Source organism: Cavia porcellus, unplaced genomic scaffold (genome assembly GCF_034190915.1).
Source record: "Cavia porcellus strain 051 isolate PalLab524CR breed Dunkin Hartley unplaced genomic scaffold, mCavPor4.1 scaffold_4, whole genome shotgun sequence".
Taxonomy (NCBI): domain Eukaryota; kingdom Metazoa; phylum Chordata; class Mammalia; order Rodentia; family Caviidae; genus Cavia; species Cavia porcellus.
The window spans coordinates 106339780-106356695 of NW_026947487.1; the positions used below are offsets into that span (position 1 = coordinate 106339780).

The 16916-nt window shown below is 50.3% G+C and overlaps 1 protein-coding gene across 1 annotated transcript in view; it reads right to left on the bottom strand.

The window, feature by feature from the left end:
- Fa2h (fatty acid 2-hydroxylase) overlaps nt 1-16916 on the bottom strand; it is a 47996-nt gene that overhangs the window by 20994 nt on the left and 10086 nt on the right. The gene's annotated exons all lie outside the window — the stretch shown is intronic.

The following is a 16916-nucleotide window of genomic DNA, read 5'->3' on the forward strand; positions in this document are numbered from 1 at the left end:
ATAAAAGGTCGGAGCATGTAGCTCAAAGGCCTTAGGGGTTGATTCTCAGTACTGAACGAAGAGACAGAGAGAGAGATCCAAGCTGCTCTGGTGGTGGTGGGGAAGCCAGGAATGGGGAGCTCAGGGGTAGGGCTAGGTGGGTGGAAACCCAGGACTCTGAGTCCTTTTGAAGCCTGAGGGACACTGATGTGGGTGTCATTGTCCTTTGTACTTTTCTTTCCTCATTTAAAACAAAAAAACTGCAAGCATAAGAGGCAGAAAGATCTGGGAAAGAACAAAACTGGCTGGCAGATGGAGACAGTTAGTGGTGACATCACTGGGAAAAAGAGCTGCTGCCTGTCTCTCTCCAAGGCTCAGACAAAGCCCTTCACCGGCTGGCCTGAGGGCGTCTGGTGGGGCTCCTCGCCTCACTCTATCCTTGGTCAGTCAACAGATTCCAGAGGTCACAGGCTGGACTTCTAGGGCCACCGTGTGCTCAGGAAAGGAGCCCACGGGCTTCGAGGTTAAGTGGAACTGCGGAGGAGGCAGTCAGAAGGAAAAGGGAGGTGCTGGGAGGGTCCCAAGGCCCTGCGCGCTGCCTCTGACATCATGTGGGCTGAGGCCAGGTGGGACGACAGAGCATTGCTCTCTCCTCGCTCCGGGAGTGGGATTCCAGTTTCTGTGTCAGAGTCTGACCGGAAGCTCTGCTGCCACTTGTGACACATTCCCCAAAGTGCACATGGTGCCATGTTGGCAAATCCATGACTCCCTACGCGGAAAGCCTTTCCCCGTATTTCCAAACTCCTCATCTATTGTACCCCCTCAGTAGTCCATTTCCCTGTAGCCAGAAGTGATGCTCCGCCATCTTCTAAACATGGCTTACATCACCTGCCAGGATGAGGACCATGTTTCCTCCACACCTGCTCCTTTCATCTCCCTATCGACTGCAAGGAGTAGGTGCAACATTATTCCCTTCTTACAGAGGGGGCTCCTAAGCAGGGAGCGATTCCACAGCTAGTGAGGCTCTGAGCCAGCAGTCAGACTCTAGAATATTCTCTTTCCCATCATGCTCTTCTTCTCTAGCCATGGAATCCAGAGAGGGTCTCTTCATTTTCAAACCTTTAAAAAAGTCAGACTGATATGCACATAACTACCCACTGCTTCAGTTGGTATTTATAATTTCTTTTGTTTTCTTTTTTTTGTACCAGGGATTGAACTCAGGACCTTGTACTTGCCAGGAAAGTGTTTGAGCCATTGAGCTAAATCCTTGGCTAGTATTTATAATTTTCTTATCTCTGGTTGATTTCAAATATTTTGGTAATTATCTTTCTTGTCTAATGACATTATAGATCCAGTAACATTATCATCAGCAAAATAGCTGATTATTATCAGCAACATTTCATAAACAAGAGGCAATTCAGTATCCAATTGCAACTGGGTGTGGTGGTATGTGCCTACAATCTCAGGATTTGGGAAGCTGAGGCAGGAGGACTGATGTGACTTTAAGGCTAGCCTGAGCTGCATAGTGAAACCCTTTCTCAAAAAGACAAGAACAAAAACAAAAACAAAACAACAAAAACCAAATATAAGGAAAGACATATTTTCAGAATAAAGGGCAGTTATAAGTGGGCGTAGTAACATATTTCTGTAATCCTAGCACTGGGGAGACTGAAGCAGGAGGATCAACAGTCCAAGCCAATTTGGGCTACAAAGTGAGGTCAAGGCCAGTTTGATCTATATAGCAAGACCCTACCTCAAAAAACCAAAATAAAAAAAATAAAATAAAATAAAGGCAGTTCTCCCTAAGGAATGGCAGTTGGCAACTTTATACCGACATACCAAAAAAAGTTTTACTTAAAGATATTTGTTTGTTTGTTTTTGGTCTTTTTTGAGACAAGGTTTCATGATAGGTTCAAACTGGCCCTTTGATCACTTTGTGGCCTGGGCTGGCCTCAAACTCTTGGTGACTGTTCTGCCTCAGCCTCCTGAGTGCTGAGATTACAGGTATGTGCTTAAAGATATTTCCTAATGTAGGAAATTGACACCCAGAGTTCTGTTTTATGCGCATTCCCTGCATGTCTCCTCGGTTCAAGCTGTGGACGTGGGCCTTTACAATCTCTCTGTAACAGGAAGTGGACCCAGTGTTCCCTTTGCCCCAAGTTGAAGACTTCATGTGAGAAATTACTCAAAACCTAGTTTCAGTGAAAGTGGAAACTGTTAAGTCTTTTTCATTCCATTGGAAATATTTTGGGAAACCGCACAGCTCTGTCGCTCCCTCCTGAGAGCCAGGAGACAGGAGAGTGGGGTCCCCAAGGTTCCCCGATGGGAGCAGAGTGCGATCCAGCTCAGCCGCTGAGGATGAGGAGGTGGACAAAGGGCCGCAGAACTGCGTGTGTGCGTGTGTGCACGTTATGTGTGTGTGTGTGTGCATACGTGTCTCCCCGCCCGACTCCCACTGTCTGCCGCCCAGCCTAATCACACCTCCACGTGCCTGGCCCACAGGGAGCAATGTCACCAGTGTTATCCTTTTGACAAATAAACCCTGGAGTCACCAGGAGCAGGTGCTTTCTGGGTGGCCCTGCAGGACCACATCCCTGCCTGGCACATGACTGAACACACTCCCATCAGGGAAGGAGACTCAAGGACAGGCAGGGCCAGTGAGAGGTTCATGCCACCAGCAGCTGAACCTTCTTAGGGACAAGTGAGTGTCCTCCAGTGCATGGCTCCCTGACTAATTTCCTCCACGTTCACTGTGAGACTCCATGAGCCGAGCATGGCGGGGTGCACCTGTAACCCCAGCACTACAGAGGCTGAGGCAGGAAGTTTAAGCCAGCCTGGGCTACACAGTGAATACAGAAAACAGATCCTGTCTCGAGCAAACAATAAACAAACAAAAAAAATACAAACCAAAAAGAGCTTCTCTGCATGTAGGTGATAGGTCACAGGTGGCGTGTCACCAAGGCAGTCACGCCACACCCACCCAGGCAGAATGGACCTTGTGCCCTTCCCCAGGGTTTAGTTGAACTGGACTCACCCTTGCATTCTGCAGGCAAACGTCATCCGAGAATTAGAAGTGTGTAAAGGTCACCCCGAGGAACGAGGGAACCCTAACTTTCAAAGGCTTTTACTGAAAGTTTCTTGGAAACTTCCACAATGCATTATTTAAAAGGCTCTTTTGAGCCTGGATGGGAGCCAAAGGGATCTTTTAAAAAAGTGTCAGGGGGCTGGGGATTTAGCTCAGCGGCGTAAAGTGACTGCCTTGCAAGCAGGCAGTCGTGAGTTCGATCCCTGGTACCGATAAAAACGAAAAAGACAAAAAAAAAAAAAAAAAAAAAAGTGTCAAAAAGACTCCCAAAGTGAAGGAACCATGTGTGCACTGCCGGTATCGGGAAATCACCTGAGAGACACCTTTGGACTGGATAAATTTCAGTGTCTGGTGAGGCTGATGAGTAATTTGGTGATCAGACTTATATTGGCTTTCACCAGAATGATGAACACGGACGTCAGTGAGAAAGCCTCACAGGAGTGCCTGACCCACCTGTGTCAGGTGACGGCTTCCTCACAGGGTCCACCTGAGGGATAGGAGACAGTCCCAGGGCAACCGGAAGGGTGCTGGAAGCCAGGGGCAATGGCCCAGGCCTGTAATCCCAGCACTCTGGCAAGCTGAGGCAGGGAGATTTTGAGTTCGAGTCCTGCCTGGGCAATTTAGAGACTCAGTTAGATTCTGTCTCAAAATTTAAAAAACAAAACAAAACAAGGCAAGCTGGAATGTGGCTCAGTGCAAAGCCCAGAGGTCAGATGCTCAGGGCTGTAAGCCTTTCTCTTGCTCCATATTTTACCTGTTGACTTTCCCCTAAGCTGGGTGCCCACCAGGAGGTCCTGGCAAAGGGCTGCTACTCAAATACTTGCTGAATGCTACACTCATGAGGAGTTAAGTGGCCTGCTTAGGTGGAAAGGCCATGGTGGGATGGTCAGGGTGCCAGGGAGAGAGCTGCCCTGGTGCCTTCCACAGCCTGAGTTTACATAGAAAGAAGAGGGCAGGTTCAAGAAGCCACCAGTGTGACCCGCCAAGATGGCACGGTGGTCACTGTGCATTTCCTGCCCAGGCCATTGAATGTGCCGGGCAATGTGGTAGGAGGGTAAGGGGGGCACTGTGACCTCCTCAGGTCCTTCCAGCCAGTCTGAGGGCACACGGACAGCGGCACCTGTCACCGCTTCTGTAGCACAGTGCCAGCGCCTGGCTGGTCACGGGGTGCTACAGGCTCCTGTCACAGCACACTCACCCCACCTGCCCTCCTGGGTGCCCGCTTATGCCACCTCTCCACACAGAGCTCAGTACCCTCAGACCCCACGCGCAGAGAACCCAGAAGCTCCTGACATTGGCAGCCAGGCCCCCCGATGTGCTTTTCCCTGGTGAGGCAGTACAGGTGTGTTGTGTCGGGGACGGCCACCTAGATCTCACACTACAACTCAGCACCAGGGTGACATGGACCTGGACCAGGAGCCACTGCCAGCTTGCTGGGTGACCTCCAGTCCTTTCTCCTGGAACAAAAAATCTTTTCTCCCTGGCAAGGGCACCTGACTTTGTACTCTGTCCCTAGAGCTTAGATGAGTGGTAGGGTGTGGCTTGTGATACAAACCCAGGATGTTTGCATGTTCAACATGCAGGAGTCATCTTCACAAAGAGAAAGGGCACGAACTCTGGTCACCCTGAAAACACGAGACACCAAGAAGTAAAACTCAGATGAACCATGAGGCACCTTTCACCAGATGCATGGAGAAAAGTGGAGTGCAAAGGGACCGGTGTCATTGTCATTAGTGTGAACATTAGGGAGGCCGAAGGGAACGGAGGGGACCACTGTGAAACAGAGGAGCTGCATCTTGTGATGACAGGTGGCCATGGCTTAGGCCAGGTTGTGGCAACAAGGGCTCGGGGTCCTCAGACCTACTGACTTCTATTTTTTTTTTCTTTTTGTTTTTTTATTTTTTGGTACCAGGGATCAAACTCATCACCTCACACTTTCCAGGCAGGTGCTGATGGCACTGAGCTAAATCCCTAGCCTGATATTCTTTCTTTTTGAGACAGGGCTTCACATGTAGCCAGGCCTGGCCTCCAGATCTTAAATTTTGACACGCATTTAAAACAATGGACGATGCTGGCCAAAATGACACATCTGATGAGAAACGCAGCCTGAGTGAACCCATCTGGAGCCTCCAGCTGAGCGGCAGCCTCCTGGCCCATGGCACACCCGGTCTGCAGAGAAGCAGGGGGAACAGGGAGTTTGTTCTCTCCCACCTCTAAATCCCACATGGAAATTGGATGGGGACTCTGGTCAGCACCCACAGCGGGCAGGTCTGTAGGGCCAGCTGTGCCCAGGGCCCGGATGGACTGGGTGACAGGCGGGCACTTGAGGAGCCAGAGTTATAGCATAGTCCAGTGGTCGGTGACCCTGGGCGTTTCTTCCTGTCTATCTAGGAAGGCAGGGGTCAGCTTTTATCTCAGGAGGAGACAAACATCAGTGAGGATGAAGGTTGCAGTGGATACTCAAACTGTGGATCAAAATGTCATCTCCAGGCCTAACCCTAACCCTAACCCTAACCCTATCCAGGCAGAGCCTGTCATAGGTTGGATTGCATTCATCCCCACATGCATGAATACCGATCCTAACACTGGCATTTCAGAATGTGACTTTTGAAAAGGGGTCACAGCCAGGCATGGTGGCTCAGGCCTGTAATCCCAGCACTGGGGAGGCTGAGGCAGAAGGATTGTTGTGAGTTCAAGACCAGCCTGGGCTACATGGTGAGTTCAAGGCCAACCTGAACTATATAGTGAGACCCTGTCTCAAAAACATGGAGGAGGAGGAGGAAGAGGAGGAGGAGGAGGAGGAGGAGGAGGAAGAGGAGGAAGAGGAGGAGGAGGAGGAGAAGAAGAAAAAGAAAGAAAGAAAGAAAGAAAAAGAAAAAGAAAAAGGGGTCACAGCAGATGTAATTGGTTAAGGTGAAGTCACAAGTTTACTATAACTTTCTTTTTTTTTTTTTTGTCTTTTTGAGACAGGGTCTCATTATGCAGTTCAGGCTTGGCCTTGAGCTCTCTTTATAGCCCAGGCTGGTCTCGAACCTGCAATGATCCTCCTGCCTCAGCCTCCTGAGTGCTGGGCTCATCACTATAACTTTCTCTAATCCTTATAAATAAGGGAAATTCAGGGGTTGGGGATATAGCTCAGCAGCATAGCACCTGCTTGGAAAGCGTGAGGGGGTGAGTTTGAGTTCTAGTACCAAAAAAAAAAAAAAAAAAGTGTGTGTGGGATTCCAACATAGACACGAGCACAGGGAGGGCGTCATGTGACAGACAGTGACTGTGTGGCTACAGGTCAAGGGTGCCACACCCACCATGGTGCGGGCCGGGTGGCAGGAGGAGAGCTGCTCATACTCGCCACAGTCTGTGTCTGCATGAGAAGAGGACAGGCACAGAGAGCCACCAACATGACCTGCGCTGCACCTCCCGGCCTTCGGAAGATCCCGCCCTGCCGCCCTGCTGGCCTGACTTCCAGGAGGGCTCGGTCAAGCCAGCTAGTTTGTGATTGTTTGTTATGGCACCAAGAAAATGTAATCCCAGGCTTGACTCAGTTTCCCCTAGGATCCAGACAGGGCCACAGAAGGAGGGTGCTTGAACCAGGAGCGAGAGACTCACAGGGATGGGCATCCAAGGAGTTAAGGGCCTGCATCTTGTCCTGCTGTGCAGGTGAGAGACGTCAGGGGCTCTTGGCTAACAACAGCTCCCATAGTGGCAGCCAGGGCCAGGGGCAGCGCGACCTTCAAGGACCTCCCCTCCTAGGCCAGAGGCGGCCTGGCTCCTCCTTAGCCTGCGGGCCCCTCCCAGCTGTCCCCACTTGGACTCACTGTGGGGGAAGTCGGTTGGGGGACAGGCACAGTGCTCTCAGGCACAAACCTGTTCTGCTCTGCACCCCCACCCTGCCCCAGGCTCCCAGGTGGCCACGCCCCCTCCATGGTGACCATGCACAGCGCACAACCGGTCCCTCAGGGACTCACCTGAGAGACTGGCAGGAGGCATTTCACAGAGGGGGGAAACTGAGGCACTCAGCTCAAAGGCTCCATCGCTGGGAGGGCCAGAGGAGCCCACTGCCAGAGTGTCCCTGTGTATGTTCTTCAAATGCCTCCCTGCCTCCCATCTTGGGGGACACACTAGGATGTCGCTGGGTCCCTGCCGGGTCCCTGCCTCAGCTCCCATCTTCCCTAGAGAGGGCGGCTTCGGGGGTAGGTGGTGGTGGGGGGACGGTGCAGAACAACAGAAAGCCTGGGTGCTGCACCACACACAAACAAGTCTGCACAGAGCGGACTGAAAGGAAGCAGTGTGCGGCGGCGGGGGAGCCGCATAAAGGGGTGTTGTTCGTGGACGCCGGGGCTGGGCACTGAGGGATGGACAGATGGCCTTTTATCCCTCAGCCTGGCTTGTGCCTGAAAGTCCTCTCTCTGAAATGAGATGGTGCTCCAGCCCCAAGTCCAGCTGTCCCCACCCCCTGCAGGCTGGGGCTGGGATTGGGTCCAGGTGTTCTGGTGCACCGGGTAGCACGGGCCCAGGGCAGGTGTGAGAGGAAGATGATGCCATGGCCTTCTGAGTCCTGTCTGCCTGGAGCGGCTTCTTTGCCAGAAGCCTTTTGTGTGGACAGCTCACCCCGGTGGCCCCTGGTGGCACGGTGTCCTCGGAGCCTGACACTGAGCTGCAATGAAGCAGCTGTCCTGCTCCTTCCACTTCAGATAGGCTGCTACTGGCCTCGCTAGGTCCAAATCTGAAAGGAGGTGTTGAAGGGCTGAGCCCTGGCCACGCTTTAGTGCCCAGGGTAGGGCCACACCTGGTAAGTGACAACTGTGCCGCAGAACTCCCAAAGCAGGCCCTCTCCATACCCTCCCTGCAATTGCCGCAAGGCTGGTTATTAGCTTTGCAGGCCACTGATGGGTGTTTGTGGAAGGAGGAAGACAGACAGACAGGAAGTGAATGGATTTTCACGCCAGAGGTGTGCCCGCCCCTGCTCAGATCTGGTTGGAAGGACCTGGTTGCCACGGAACGGACCTTGCTTCTGACCATGAAATGGGTCCCTCTGATGCCACTGCCCATGATCTGCCACCAAAAGCAGAAGCCAGCGTGGCAGACAATGGAAGACACCCGAAAGGGGCAGATGGCTTCTCAGAAATACTAAATCACTACTCAGGATGCACCAGGGCCCTGCAAGTGTTTGGGCTGTTAACTTGATTCTCTGCCAACTGCTGCCGTGGGCTGTGTGCACCCACCAGGGTCCTTGTCTCTGCCTCTACCCTCCCCCACTACGGTGACGTTTCCAGGAAGGAGGGTTGAATGCACATGTGGGTTTCCCCAGTGCATGTTTACTTTGGGGACCTGGCGGGGGCACTGGGAAACCCCCTTCTGGGAGATGGGGCGGGGACCTTTACTGCTGGCTTGGCAAGGGTGAACAAGGGCATTCACTTTCTGGGTCCTTAACAAAACCCTGCTCTCAGCCAGGTAAGGTGGTGCCTCCTGTAGTCCCAGCACTTGGGAGGCTGAGGCAGGAGGATTGTCATGAGTTCAAGGTCAACCTGGGCTACATAATGAGACCCTGTTTTGAAAAACCAACTAACCAACCAACCAATTAACCAATCAACCAACCCACCCACCCTACTTTTCCTGCTGTGGGGGGTGGGGAGGAAGCGAGTTCAGCTCTGATGGCACCACAGTGACTCATGAGGCTTGAGCTCCTCCAGTGTTTTCTTCTGTACACGCAGTGAGACTGGACCTCAGAGCCCACAGGTGAGCTGACAGGATGTCTACACACAAGGAAGATATACACCTGAACTGTCTAAAGTAGATCACACCCCGCTGGCCCGACCTGCAGCAATAGAACAAATCTCAGCTCAGCCATGCACCACATGAAGCCTCCTCTATACTGTGTTTTGCTATTTTTAAAAGGAGCAATAAACCACTGATTGACAGATAACTTCTTCTATTACAATTCCAGAAGCAATGTTATTAAATTTGCCTTTCATATTCTAATGATTTAGGAAATAAAAATAATTATTTACAAAAGGACAAATGATGATTTTACGAGAAACAAAAACTAAACCCCTCAAACAATAACAAGACGAGAAATCTCCTTTGCAGCTGACTATCTCTTGTTTGTAATTCAAATACCAGGCCTCTTTTGGAGACAGGCTGGGCTCAGACTTGCGATCTTCCTGCCTCAGCCTTCACGAGGGTTAAGATTACAGGACGCGCCACCACGCCTGAATCCTGATGCAAGCCAGCCCTGTGCTGTAGCCCTCTCTTTACAGAGGGAGGTGTTTGTGGGGAGCAGGGCTGGCTGGCCTGTCTCGGTGCTATGGTGTGAGCCGGGACACCGGTGTGCTGGCCTCAAGCCTCCCTCCCCTCTTCCCTTCTCATTTAACTGGACGACTTCCAGACCTGCTGCGTGTTTCTGAAGTTAGCCAAGTGCGTTGGCCCTGGGCAATGAGTGACCCCAGAGCGAGCTGTCCCTGGGGTGGTCAGTGCTGGTCTGACAAGGCCACAGGTAAGGGACACCAGTGTCCACATACTCCAGGGTGTCAAGCAGAGACAGCAAGAAGGAGCCACTGTGAGGAACTCAGACCCCCATCCCGGAGTGGAGTTAGCCCTAATCTAGGGACCATTACCCCAGAGTGACGTGACGCTGGCGCTGGAGCACGGCCCTGGCTAGAACTTTCTGCTCTGATGAAAATGGTCTACAGCTGGACATGATAGGGCACACCTATAATCCCAGCACTTGGGAGGCTGAGGCAGGAGGATTGTTGACAGTTTGAGGCAGCCCGGACTACAGTAAACTCAAGGCCATCAAGCCGCACCGCCCCCCCCCCAAAAAAAAAAAGGACCAGGGATTTAGCTCAGTGACTCAAGCATTTGCCTTGTAAGCACAAGGTTGTGAGTTCGATCTCTGGTACCAAAACAACAACAACAACAAACAAACAAACAAAACACAAATAACAACCAAAACTTTGGCTGCCCCATCCCAAATCCAGGTCCCATCCAATGCTTATTATTTCTGTAAGTTAAACCAGCTTCCCGGGTCCAAATCTTGACATCATCCTTGACCCTTCCTTTCTTGGCTGTCAACAGCTAATCTGTTAACACATTCTTGTGCCTCCGTGTGCAGGACAACCCTGAATTCTCTCTGCTCTGTGTTACCCTGGTCACCTGGACAGCAGTGATGGCCTCCAACTGCCTTCCTGCAGCTGCTCTCAAACCCTTTTCGTTAGCCCTGCACGTGGCAGCTGGAACCTAATGCCACACAGACCAACTCCTTCAGTCTTCTGCCTAAGGCCCTCCATGGCTACTTCCTGTTCTCAGAATAAAGTTGCAAGCATGGCTCGCCAGCCCTACTTGGGTCCCTTTCGCTTCCCTTCTTCCCATATGTCCCCTCATTCACCTTGCTTCAGAAATACTGGCTCCCCTTTTAGTCAGACCTCAGGGCCTTTGCACTTGCTTCTCCCTCTGTCTGGATGATTTTTACCCAGACCTTAACACAGCTCCTTTTCATCCATCAAATCACCATTCCTTAGAGAGGCCTCAAGGAACGCATCTGACGCCATGGTTATTACTCTGCCCAGGCCCTGGGTCTAAAGGATCTTGCCCAGTCTATCATTTTGCTGTCTGTGCTTCCTTGAGCATGATGAGTGACACCTGTCTAGGCCCGGACAGGTTGTGGACAGCAGTGCAGAGGAAACCCAGGGTCCTGGCTACTCTGAGAGACCAGAAGGCTCCTCTCTTCATCCCTCCCAAGATGGACAGTCTTGCCTGGCAGGTCCAAGGACACAGCAACTAAGTTTTAAGAACATCTGTCCCTGGCCAGGTGTGATAGTGCATGCCTGTAATCCCAGCACTCAGGAGGCAGGGGCAGGAGGATCGCTGTGAGTTTGAGACCAGCCTGTACTATACAATGAGACCCTGTCTCAAAAAAGAACCACATTAAAAATAAAAACACCCATCCCTACTCCTGCCTTAGCAGAAGCTGGGGCCAAAAGTGCACACACCGCCCATGTCAGCCGGATCCCCATCTTCTGATCAGCGGATCTCATCTCTTCTCATTGCAGCCTGGTGTGTGGGGCCAGGCAGGGAATGAGGAAACCATGCGAGGTGACCTGATTTATGTAGTCACAAGTCACAAGGACCACAGGCGGGACAGTGCCATGGTCCGTGGGCTCCAGACCCCAGGCTCCCTGCTCTGCCCCTGCCACCTGCGACAGCCCTGAAGCACACCTCACGAGTTGGAGTCCCATGCTTTAATCACCACTGAGTCCCGGCCACGCGGCCACGTGGCCACGCTGCCCTGCAGCTCCACCCCCAGCCTTGCTGTGCCCTCAGCCCTCACGCAGGCCACTGTGCTCCTGAGTCTCACGGGACTCCAGAGCTTTGCTCCAGAGATTCCGGTTTTGTTGGCCGGGTCAGTGGTTCAAGAACCTCTTTTTTCACTGGGCGTGGTAATCTCCAGCACTCGGGAGCTGAGGCAGGAGGATCTCTGTGAGTTTGAGGCCAGGCTGGGCTCCAGAGTAAACTCAAGGCCAGTGTGAACTGTATAGTGAGACCCTGTTTCCAAAAACAAAGAATCTCTTTTTTTCACATCACCTTGTCATGTAACTCTTCCTCTTCCTCCTCTCCTCCTTTTCTTCTCCCTTTCCTTTTTTTTTTTTTTTTTTGTACCAGGGATCAAACTCACGGCCTTGTGCTTGCCAGGCAGGAACTTACACCACTGAGCTAAATCCCCAGTTTCTCCCTCTTCCTTTCTTCTTTAAAACTTTCTGATGTCCTTGTTTCCTTTCTTGTGTGTGTGTGTATGTGTGTTTTATATTTTGAGACAGGCTTTCATTATGTAGCCCAGGCTGGCCTGGAATTTGCCATGAGCCTCCTCCTCAGCCTCCCAAGTGCTGGGATACAGGTGTGCGCCACCCTGCCCGGCACCTGCTAAGTAGTTACACTTTTTTTTTTGGCATATGTGAAGCAGCAGAGTCTACATGAATCTTTGGCATTGGAATCTCGGCCACTCTTGCAACAAACTCGGTTTCTGACCAGCCCCCTCCCAGCCAGGGAAGCTGTTTCAGTGGCGGGTCCACACAGTGGCCCCATCCTGGGAGGGATGCCGCTGCCTAGGACCTGTGGGTGGGACTTTAGCGGGAACCGACGTCTCTGATGTGGAGACCGGGCAATGCTGGGCTGGGGTGGGCTCCACAGCAGTGTGGGGGTGCTCTCTGAGAAGAGGCAGATTGGGGGACACAGACACAGAGCCAGGAGGAGAAGCAGCCTGAAGGCGAGGCAGAGATGGAGATGCACAGGCCACGGCCGCCACAGGTGCGGAGACAGCGTGCTTTGCTGCCTGGAACCATGAAGGTGCTTTGATTGTATTTCCCACTCCTCCTTAAAAACATACCCATGAGTCATTTCCCCCACGTAACTGATTAGTATTTCTTCCCACACTTGAAAAATGGTCATCATGAATGGCTGCATTCCCTCCATTAGAGTTCTTTCACGTCTTTTTTTGAGACAGGGTCTTGCTATGCAGTCCAGGCTGGTCTTAAACTTACGGCAAAGCCTCCTGCCTCAGCCTCCCAAGGGCTGGGATTACAGGTGTGTGTACCACCACACCTGGCCTCTATTATTTCTTTTTAAAATGGTCTTTAAAAGGCTGGTGTATACCAACAGTCACTCCTGTAATTGAGCCCACATCTGTAGGGGTGACAACAGAATCTGTGTTCAATTTATTTACCTTCCCTTTCCTACTGGGTATAATTTTCTTTTTTAAGAGACTTTGTGTGTGTGTGTGTGTGTGTGTGTGTGTGTGTGTGTGTGTCTTTTTCCTTTTTATCATACCAGGGATTGAACTCACGACTGCGGGCTTGCAAGGCAGGTGCTTATGCCACTGAGCTAAATCCCCAGCCCCAAGAGACTTTAAAATTGGTACCAGGAATCGAACTCATTGCCACATGCTTGCAAGGCAGGTGCTTATGCTGCTCAGCTAAGTCCCCAGCCCATAATTTTCATATAAATTCTTAAAAATGTACTAATTTTAAGGATTTAATGGGTACTGGGGATTGAACTCATGACCACGTGCTTACAAAGTAGGCGCTTATGCGCTAAACTAAATCCCCAGCCCCTAACTTTAAGGAATTAGTTGGATAAGTTTTGACAGCTACGTGCCTCCTTGTAGCCAATGTCCAAACCAAAATATTTTCATTACTCCCAAAAGTTCCAGGAATTTTATATTTTTTATTTTTATTTTGAGACAACATCTTACTAAATTCCCCAGGCTGGCCCTGAACTTGTGTTTTTCCTGCCTCAGCCTCCTAAGAAGTTGGGAGTACTGCACCACCATGTCTGATCCCAGGCATCTACTTTTTTTTTTCTTTTTTTTTGAGACATGGTCTCACTATGTAGCTCAGGTTGGCCTCAAACTCAGAAATCCTTCTGCCTCAGCTTCCTGAGTGCTGGGATTACAGGCATGTGTCACCATACCCAGCATGACCCCAGGCACCTATTTTTTTTATTAGGCACCTATTTTTAATAAGCTCCTCACGCAACTTTGTTGAAAATGTGAAGGACCACTTGGACGAGCCTCCTTGAGCAAAGAGCAATTATCTCCAAATTTGATTAAACCAGGCCCCATCTCCATGACTGATGTGTACAGAGCTGGCTGAGCATTTCCTTTTCCCTTCAGTTGGCTCTAAGCAATGTAAGTAGGGCCGGCTGAGGTGCTGATGCATAATCTTTAAGACTTGGTGACAGTCGCTGTTCCCCTGCCCCATGATGCCCATCAAAACATATTTGAGCCAGGTGGGACTGGAGCCACCAGGATGCAAAGCCACTGCTCCAGCGCTGTGAACTGGGTTGCATCTCAAGATAAAAGGCTAAGGGGGCTGGAGGTTTAGCTCAGCGGTAAGCGCCTGCCTTGGAAGCAGGCAGTCGTGAATTCGATCCACAGTACCGATAAAAAGGAAAAAGACAAAAAAAAAAAAAAAAAAGATAAAAGGCTATGACTTCCCAGGGCAGAAAAGTTTGCACATCAGCGCTCAATCACCGCCCCTAAACGTGAAACGCTACCTCAAGTGTGTTATGCAGATTGGTCCTTCTGCATGTCCTTCTCTCTGTGTTTTGCAGAGGTGCTTTCAGGCCTCCTGCCTAGCCCGGCTCACAGTACACACATATTTCCCACCATTCTCACAGTCTCTCCTTAAGTCACTCCCTTTCGCATGAATTAATAAAATCTGGGTTAGGCTGTGGGTCCAGGATTTTGTTCTGTTAAACCTTCCCCTGGGCCAGTCTCAGGACCCTGTGACTCCAATAACTATAAATATGTTAGTGTCTCTGTTTTCACTGGAAATAGGGTTGCTCTGGGAGTGGTAGATTGGGACTGACTTGCTAGAATTCCAATAACATTTCTTTGGGATTACAAATCTAAACTTTCTGGGCTGTGACGAGGACAGGAAAGGGATCTCTTAATAAAGAATAGTATGGCTGTGCATGGTGGCTTACCCTGTAATCCCAGCACTCGGGAGGCTGAGGCAGGAGGATCCCCCAGGACTCGGGAGACTGAGACAGGAGGATCGTTGCGAGTTCGAGACCAGCCTGGGTTACAAAGTGAGCTCAAGGCCAGCCTGAACTGCATAGCGAGACCCTTCTCAAAAAGACAAAAAAAAAAAAAAAAAAAAAAAAAAAAAAAAAAAGAAAAAGAAAAAAGGAAGGAGGAAGGGGATGCATTCTAGGTCTCTTGGTCAGAGGAATGATAGGTTTGAGGTTTCCTAGGCTTTCTTTGTTGATATTTTTTAAAGACTTCATGTTTGCCAGGCAGGTGCTTAGGACACTGAGCTAATTTCCCAGCCCCTTTCCTGGGCTTTCTAGAGAGGTGCCAGGCCCCCTGCTAGACAGCTTGCAGCTCCCCGGCTTCCCAGCTCTCCAGGCCTGGGCACCCACAGGTGCACAGATCTTGGCCTGCAGGCTTCCCCAGCCACAGGCTGTGGGCACAGAAGCTCGGCAGAAGAGGCACGGCAGGCTCACAGGGATGCCGAGGCCAAGGCCCTCCCCACCCCTGAATTCCCAGCCTGGCATTGCTGCCATTCCACAACTGCTTGATGGCCCTACTTTTCCATGGCTTGTTTTTGTTTTTTTGGGGGGGTTGGGATTTGACACAGGGTTTCACTGTGTAGGCGAGGCTGGCCTTGAACCCACTATGTAGCCCTGGCTGGCCTCAGGCAGCAATCCTCCTGGCTCAGCCCCTGAGCGCTGAGATTTCACACCCAGGTAATAGCCTTTACATTGAAAGAGCGATCATAAATCAATAAGAAAAAGACCAACTATCTAAAGAGGGATGAAGGACATAAACCAAGTTTGCCTACTACATGCAAATGACTTAGAAATTAGGAAAAGATATCAAACGTCTTTCACATCTCCTACAAATAAAAATTTACACGAGGAGCAACTTTTTTCGCTCGTTGGCAAATATACAAAATAGTGCTAAGCTCTGTTGTTGGCAAGAATGTAGCAAGCAGGCATTATGACATGGTTTTGGAGATGATTTCTGCACCATTTTAGAGAGCAATATGCATTATCTATCAGAATATATATAATGCATTATTTTGTTCCAAAAATTTCAAACGTAAGGCCATACATTAGAAATGTGTTCACAATAGATGCAAAATGGTTGCATCACATTGTGGCAGTGTCATAACAGCAGAAGTCATTAACAGGGACAGCGTTTCGAAAGACTGAGATAAGCCTGGCACGACGGCACAAGCCTATAACCTCGGCATTCTGGGAGGCTGAGGCAAGAGGGTCACGGTTCTCCACACAGTTTAATAAACAAAAAGAAACAAAGAAAAAGGCTGAGACTGTAGCTCAGTGGGAAGGACCTGGATTCAATCTCTAGCACCACCAAGAAAAAATAAAAGGAAATGGAAAAATGTTCCTACATTGCTGACATGCGAAGTGTAGGATGCATCCTTAGAGGAGAAAGGCAGCCAGCGTCTGAGCGGTGTCTTGTAAGATTCCTTTCTGTGGGAAGTAGAGAGAAGACTGTGTGCACAGGATGGAATATCTCTGAGAGGGTGTATAAGAAACCGTTGATGGCATTTACAGAGGACCTAAGAAGGTGGGAGGGACCCTTAAATCTTTGCACATTTCTTTTAATTAAATTTCGTGAACCATATTCATATGTAACTACTATATGGAGAAGTGTGGAATCTATGGTCCAAATTTTTCTGTTTGTTTTTGAGAGGGGGTCTCACTATGTAGCCCAGGCTGGCTTTGAACTCATGGGGCTCCCCCTGCTTCGGCCTCCCCGGTGCCGGGATACCAGTGTGTGCCACCGCTCCTGGCTGCTGTAATTTCAATCAGCTGGGCCGTCCTCCCCCTGGGCAAACAATACTGATAAGCTTCTGACAAGTACAGTACAATCACAATTCGCACAGGACAGCTTCACTGCCCTTTCCAGCCAAAACACTTGGTTTAATCCTCCGCCCACCCTGGGAACCAGTGGACAGCCTAAGTCCACTGTATTGCTAATGAAACAGGCCTCCTGGGTGGGTGTCATGGTGCACATCTGTAATCTTAGTATTCTGGGAGGCTGAGGCAGGAGGGCAAGTTTGAGTACAGCGTGATCAGTTTGGTGGCTTAGCGAGATCTTGTCTCAAAATAAAACTTTTTTTTTTTGGTACTGGGGATCGAACTCACAACCTCTTGCTTGCCAGGTGCTTACACCACTGAACTAAAAAATAAAACAGTTTTAAAAGAGCTGGAGACGTAGTTCAGTGTGGAGGCCCTAAATTCAGTACCCAGGGCAGCACACACACACAAAGGCCTTTAAGAGTATTGATTACTATTGATTAAACCATTGTTTCTGGGACATGCAAAC